Raw genomic sequence first — 8,351 nt, 5'->3', positions numbered from 1 at the left:
TAGGACAGCAGGCAGAGGTGCTTGTTTTGCACGCAGTCAACCCAGGTTTGATCCGTGGCATCCCATAAGGTTCCGCTAAGCACTGCCAGTAGTTATTCCTGAGTACAGAGCCAGGAGCAACCCCTGAGAATTGCTAGGTGTGGCCTCCCCTCACCACTCCCTCCGCCCCTCATAAAAGAAGACATAAAAAAAGAAAGCATATGAAAAGATGTTTACCGTTATTCGCTATCAGGAAAGTGCATTTTATTTTATTTTGTTTATTTATTTACTTATTTATTTTTGGCTTCTTGGGTCACACCCGGCGATGCTCAGGGGTTATTCCTGGCTCTGCACTCAGGAATTACTCCTAGTGGTGCTCGGGGGAACCATAGGGGATGCTGGGAATCAAACTCGGGTCAGCCGTGTGCAAGGCAAACACCCTATCCACTGTGCTATCGCTCCAGCCCTGAAGAAAGTGCATTTTAAAACAGAAATATGATATGATGGCACTGCCACGAAAATGAACAAAACTAGAAGGCCAAGGAGACAGTCTAGCAGGGAGGGCTCCGGCCTTGACTGGGTTCAATCTCTGGCACCTCAGATGGTCCCCAAGACTGCAGTCCTGAACATTGATGAATGTGGCCCTAAAATAAATCATATACATATATTTTTTATAAAAATGAAAAAAACTAAAATGACTGAAAGTACCACGTCTTAACAGTTTGGGTAGCATCTTAAGCATTTTCTATCTATATAATATCATGTGTAAGTCTCAGAGCTAGAGGAATCACATCCTCTCTGAAAGACAACTATATTATAAAGCAACAGTACTTAACACAGTGCAACATTGCCATAGAAGCACAAAAACAGAAATCAACAAAACAGGGTAAAGAGCCCAGAAAAAAAAGACTCACAGTTAATCTGTGGCAACAGAGTCTAGGAGAAAACATATTTTCTTTATTTGGAGCTGGGAAAGCTGTTCAACCACATGCAAAAGAATTAAACCAGTCCACACACAAAAGTCAGCTCATGTAGGTAAAGGGATAGACATGATAACCTTTCAGAACCTGTATTGTATGCCATAAGGCCCCAAAGGAGGGAGGGAGGGAGGGAGGGAGGGAGAGAGAGAGAGAGAAAGAGAGAGAGAAAGAGAGACAGAGACAGAGACAGAGACAAGAGAGAGAGAGAGTACCTGTCATAGAGCATAGAGGCAGATGTGGGAGCAGGTGGAGTGGACAGAAGGAAACTGGGGTCATTGGTGGAGGGAAGTGTGCACTGTTGGAGGGATGGGTGTTTGGACACTATATGACTGAAACCCAATCATGAACAGCTTTGTCACTGTGTATCTCATAGTGATTCAATTAAAATAGAAGTGTGGGGGGGAGGAAAGATTTTGATCCAAGTTTGAATTAGAGAGAGAGAGAGAGAAGTCAACTCAAAACTGTGCAGAGAAAGTTCTTCAAAATCACGTCCCAGTCTCAACAAGTTTCCACCTGTTTCACAACACAAGTCTGCACTGAAATTCTTCCAGTGAATAAAGGATAAGAAATGGCAGTGAAATAAATGTACCCAATGAAGGGGCCAGAGAAATGGGAACTGGGTACTGTGCTTTCCTTGCATGAAGCTGACTGGGGTTTGACCCCCTCCTTATCACTTAGGGTCTCCTCCAAGTCCTGCCAGGATTGATTCCTGAGCACAGAGCTAGGAGCAAGCCCTGAGAACCACTGGATGTAACCCCCAAATAAACAAAAGCCAGTGAGGGCTGGAGTGGTAATACAGAGGGGAGGGTATTTGCCTTGTGAGAGGCAGACCCAGGTTCGAGCCTCGGCATCCCATATAGTCCCGTGAGCACTGCCAGGTGGAATTCCTGAGTGCAGAGTCAGGAGTAACCCCTGAGTATCACCAGTGGAGTGTAACCCCAAAAGGAAAAAGAAAACAACCAGACCTACCAGAAAACCAAAAAAAAGCTAGAATGTCAGTAAATAACGTTCAATGATTCTAGTTAGCTCTTGGGAGGAGAAAAGATAAAATGGAAGGATGCATTAAGAGTGGAGTCCCCGCCTATCGGGGAGAGCCAGATGTCAAGAGAGGGGACCTCCTTTGGGAAGGAAGACATCCAATGGGATAAGAGCCATAAATAAATTCCCCAAGGGTCAGCACTGACAGAGCGTGTATTGTTTTTCTCTCTTCCTTCTGAAGAACTAAATCTCTTGGGGGCTTAGAGAACCCCAAAAATATGTCACTAATGAGCATCCAGGGAATGCTCCCCCCAACTCCACAGAAACTCTAAAGGCTCCTCCTACACACAGGTGACAAGAAAAGGCAATAGCCATTCCACCCGTCCTCATGTGTGGGTTCATCTGCCTGTTCTTCCTAGAGGGAGAGTGTCCATCTGTATCTGTCAGCCAAGGAAGAAACTGGTATCTGTGACTCTCGCTGGGTAAGCCGCAGCATCATTAAGGGGGCTGGGTGATGTGGAATAGCATGAGATCCCTCACTTCCCCGCCCCCAAATTCAGTAAAATATTTTATTTAGAAACGACAAAGGAGGAGAAAGGAACAAGGTATGGCAGGGAAGCACCCAGAATCTGGGCAGGGTCCCCTAAGGCAGGATTCTGGAGAGAGACTGAAGCCTTTCCCCTTTTATATCTTTGGAACAAAGGCGAGTGGGTGAACATTTCTCCATTATGCTCCAAGAAGGTGGGTCGGTAAATGCAGTGAAAAGGATGCTGAGATGATTCTCTTCTGGGTCTGGGTCATCCAGGTTTTCAGGTACTGCTTGTGATTTGAAGGCCTCAATACGGATAACAAGGAAAGAAAAAAAATTCATGAGACAAAGCTCTGACAAATCATCATTTCTGATTCTGAATACACTAAAATAGATTTTCCCCCCTTTGTGGGCCACGCCAGAAACCAGGGCTGACTCCTGGCTCTGCTCTCAGGGATCAATCCTGGCAGTGTTTGGGGGACCATTAGGTCTGCAGGCAAGGCAAAGCCCCTACCTGCTGTCCCACAGTTCTACCCCCCTCCCCCCAATTTCTTTTTCCTTAATTCTGTCTCTGGTGTTAGGTCACCCTCATAAGACTTCCATCAACATTTTCCTCTAGCTTCATTGTTTTCTTTTTTCTTCCCCCTTGTAGGAAATACCTATTTAACTAGTCTACTGTTTGACCGTTTGACCGTTTGACTGTTCGGCAGATGAGCAATATTTATTCAGTCATTCCTGCCTTCTGAGACTAAGAAAGAGAGTCAGAGGCCGCATACTCTCAGCTCAAGGGGCACACAGTTGAATTTAGGGGGAAAATTTCAGAAACGATGGCTGTATCTTGAGCTGGAACTGCAACATGAGTGAAGTAAATCCCAATGGAATCAGTGATGGAAGGGAACGAACACAATGGTGGGGGGTGGGATATTGAATGTTGTATGCATGAAACCCCAACATTGGCAATATTGTAAAATTGTAAACCATGGTGAGTAAAATTAAAAAACATTTTTTACTTAGTGAAATGAGTCAGAAGGAGAGGAATAGACACAGAATGACTGCATTCATTTGTGAGATATAAAAAAATAGTATGTAATAATAATATCCAAGGACAGGGGAAACAGGGGCAAGGGGAACTGGGAAATGGTTGGAAGTTTTCTACATTTGTGTGTGTGTGTGTGTGTGTGTGTGTGTGTATGTGTGTAGGACAGGAATGGAGGGCAGTTAGGATAGGGAAGGGACTGGTATGACAATAATAGTTAGAAATGATCACTCTGGACAAGAATTTAGTGTTGAAACTAGCTAAAGGAATGTGTATGATAACCTTTTAGTATCTGCATTGCAAAATATAAAACACAAAAGGAGAGAGAGAGAGAGAGAGAGAGAGAGAGAGAGAGAGAGAGAGAGAGAGAGAAAGTGCCTGCATAGGAGCAGGTGGGGAGGGAAACTGGGGACATTGGTGGTGGAAAATGTGCACTGGTAGAGGGACACGTGTTGGAACATTATACGACTAAAACCCAATCATGAAAAACTTTGTCACTTTGTATCTCACTGAGAATTAAAAAATAATTAAATTAAAAACATTTTAATAGAAGACTTTCCAAAAGGACTTCTCATTGCATTGGGGTTTGAAAGTGTAGGGTAATTCTCTTGGACCTCCCTGATGATGAGCAAGAAAGTATAAGTCTGTTTACTAACCTGCTTATACCCCTGATATATATAATTTGTGTACTGTATCTCCAACTATGACTACATGTGACCACATGTAACAGCGCCTGGTTTATCCAAACACTCAACTCTCAACAGTGTAGATCCTGTATTTTCATTTCATTATCTATTTACTTGACTGTTGCTTTCCAGTGTATAGATTTCAGAATATGAACCCATGCCATGGAAACATATAATTTTACATTTGCACTAATTCTTTGCAGTTAGTTAACTTATTATCAGTTCTCTCATTTCGGTTGTTACTTCATCTACAATTGTTCCTTAAATCCCTTGGGACAGTTCTTTCAGATGTTTGTGATATAATTAGATTGTTGTTCTACATTATTCACTACATATATTCTTTTTAAAAATTATTAAAACCACCTTGATTTACAAAGTTGTTCATTATAAAGTTGTTTCAAGCATTTAGTGTTCCAACACTACCAGTATGACCTTCCCTCCACCAATATCCCAATTTCCCTCCTAGTTCCAACCTGCCCCCTTTGGCACATGACAGATTTACTTTATATTGCTTATTCCAACAAAACTTTAAGAATTGGAAAATAGAATGATCAAAAAATAAAAAAATAGGGCCATAGTGATAGCACAGCAGGTAGGGCATTTGCCTTGCACATGGCTGACCTAGGTTAGATCCCTGGCATCCCATATGGACCTCCAAGCACCACCAGGAGTAATTCCTGAGTGCAGAGCCAGGAGTAACCCCTTCCATCACCGGATGTGACTCAAAAAGCAAAATAAATAAATAAGAGTCAATTAGTGATTATGACATGACTTATATAAATTCTATTTTATACTTTTGTCTCATTATGGTAATAATCATGTCCTACCTGTCATTAATAACACTTTTTTTTGCTTTTTTGGGTCACACCCCGCAATGCACAGGGGTTACTCCTAGCCCTGCACTCAGGAATTATCCTGGCAGTGCTCAGGGATAATCAGTTCAATGGGATGCTGGGAATCGAACCTGGGTTGGCCGCATGCAAGGCAAACGCCCTACCCGCTGTGCTATCTCTCCAGCCCCTAATAACGCTTTTAAACCAATTCTGTGTTAATATATTTTGGAGTTTGCATGGAATATCTAAGGCCTATCTATGCAAATTTTCCCCTTACACTTTTTATTAAACACTGTGTTTTACAAAGTTAACAATGATTTGTACCAGGCATCCAATCTCCTAATAACAGTCCCACCACCATTTCACATTCCCTCTACCATTTTCTTCAATTTTCCTAATCTTACCCCTTAAACCTGCCCCAATAGTAGGACCTCAATAATTTATTTTATATTGCTTGTTACCGATGATTTGCTAGCAGAATGATCAAAAAATGTTTTCTTAGAAAAAAAGTTAACAAAGCATTTATTCTTTTTGCTTACAGCATTATGGTTACTCTTTGTGGCACCAGTTCAATGAGTTTTGACAAATAATATTGTGTTCATAATGATGTTATCAGTGTGAATTTCGTAAAGAATCTGAATGATCTTTTTTGCTTATCTGCTCAACTCTTTTTCTCTGACTGTAAGGTCCTGGAACCACTGACAGTTTTTATTTTCCAAGTTGTCATGAAATAGTAATTTTATATGATACATAGACCTTTACTTATCCACTTACCTAATGAAGGATCTTTGGACGCCTCCAAATTTTGGAGATTATGAATAAAGATGTCAGAACCATGTGTTCTGCAAGATTTTCAATAATTTAAAAAATAACTTTGTTATGGCAATATATGTCTCAGATGTCTGTCATTATAAATCAATATCTATATATAAAACATTGATTTAAAAATTTTATTTTAAAAATAAATTTATTTATGGCTATATTCTTCATGGGGAAAGTGCTTGACTAGCTAGAAATACTGTGTTTTGTTTTGTAAGACCTGTAAAATATTCTTTCAAAGTGATTGAACCAGCTTTTACTGTGATTACTGATGAATAAGAGCTTCTGTCTCTTCATGTTCTGTTACCAATTAATATGTCTGGAGTTTTGCTTTTTAATATTTTCAGTAGGTATGAGATCTTATTCATTATTACAGATCCCAATTTTCTAATGAAAATGATGCTACGAATGATTCTAAATGTTTATTTACTTAAGCATATAAATTTTTGTATAAGGATGTTATTTACTTAAGCATATTGTATAAGGATGTTTATTTACTTAAGCATATAAATTTTTTTATAAGGATGTTATTCACAGATATTTTGTTCAGATATATTGGACAAAAGTAGAGAATATGAGCGGAAAGTTTGGTTGGACAGCAGGAAAACATTATTCTAATATGATGGTGGGTATGGCATGACATACTGCTGGAGAGGTTTGAAAGTATACTCCTAACGTGTATGTGATGTTGTAAACAATTATTGCCTTAGTAAATACCAAAAAAAAAAAAGAAATTAGTAAATCAAATAAACTCATTACCAAATCCAAGACCTTTAGATTTTCTACTCTATTTTGTTGTAAAAGTTGGAGAGTGCTGTATTTTCTACTTAAGTACGTTCTACACTTTTAATCACTTCCTGGACCAGGTTTGTGTTTTGATCTTTTTGTTTGTATGTGTGTGTTCCAATGTTAGAAATGTGAATTCCCTTTCCTTTTGGTCACGAATACATTTCCTCTCTCATTGTGGGTCTTTTTTGTAGGATATTCCCTTTTGTCTGTGAATTCTTGTGTCTCTCCTTTTGCAGATGCTACTATCTTGATGAATGCTGCTTTGTGAAAGGTATTAAAATTGGTTTGCGTAGGTTCTCGAAGTTAGTTCTGTTTACTTTGTGAATTTGTTTGTTATTCTAGCCTTTTTATTCTCCATGTAAACTTCAGTTTATTTTTACCTACAAATAGTCTGCTGGACTGTTTATTGGCAAAGCATTGAACGTACGAACCAATTGAGAAAATTACAGGATTGGTGCTTCCTGTTCAAAATATCAATTCTCTCCATCCAATTAGACTGTGTTTGATTCATTTATTGTGCTGGTAATTTTCTGTCCATATATTCTGTAGGAAACTTGATAAAATAATATCTAAGAATTTCAGTTTTTGAGTTCTATCAAAATTAGATTTTTGTTTCAAATTTTTATTGTTCATTTTTGACATGTAATTGGTAACTGAGTGTTTGTTATGGGCCTTGTTCCTCCCAGCATTACTATATGGGATTATTAGTTCTAATGTATTTTCATTAAATTATTTGCTGAGTACTTTTCCATGTAGAGGAGCCTCTACTCTCTGAACAAAAATATCTATTTCTAACGACTTCATTTGTATAACTTTACTTCATTTTATTGTATTATTATACAAAGTGGAAGTACAGAATGATGTTAAATAGAATAAGTGATTAAGATCATTGATACTTATACCTAAACTTGTGGAGAAAAAAAGTGGTTTCTCACCATCAAGTATGAGATAACTATAGGATTATGAATATAATCTTTATCAAGTTGAGAACCGGTCTATTTCTAACAGACTTGTAATGAGAATACTGAATTTTATCTTATCTCTAGTTCATTTGATGTGATTATTTTGTCAGTCTATTGTTGTGGTGAATGACATTGGGTTTATAATGTTTACTTAGACTTGCTTACCATGAACAAATCTTATCTGGCTTGCTAAAAAATTCTATGTATTAACATTATGTCATGCATTTTTGCTTCTAGGTCATCCTGATATGGAGTTTTCCTTTTCTGTAATTTCTTTACCTATTTTGAGAACTAGGACATGGACAATGTCACAGATGAGTTAGGAAGAAGTTTTGTTTGCTTCTATTTTCTGAAAGTATGAATGTGTAGAAGAGACTTGGTATCAAGTCTCTTGAAAAGTTTATTGAAATTCACTATTTTAGTTCACTAGTGTATATATATTATATTTTTATTGAGGCACTGTAATTTATAATACTTTTTAAAAAATGCTGACTAAAGCAAGGTAAAGCCTACAAATTACTTATGCATTTTATTTATTTATTTATTTATTTACTTACTTATTGCACTTTTGGGTCACACCCAGCACTCTCAGTGGTTACTCCTGGCTCTGCACTCAGGAATTATTCTTGACCAATATGGGATCGAACCCAGATTGTGAAGCAAACACCCTCCTTGCTATACTATTGCTTCAGTCCCAATTTATAATACTATTGATAAGAGTTTCATGCATCTACAGTCCAATACCTTCACCAGAACATCT

Source organism: Sorex fumeus, unplaced genomic scaffold (assembly GCF_029834395.1).
Source record: "Sorex fumeus unplaced genomic scaffold, SorFum_2.1 ptg000019l, whole genome shotgun sequence".
Taxonomy (NCBI): Eukaryota; Metazoa; Chordata; class Mammalia; order Eulipotyphla; family Soricidae; genus Sorex; species Sorex fumeus.
The sequence above is the reverse complement of the archived record's forward strand: the minus strand, read 5'-3'. Positions refer to the sequence as shown.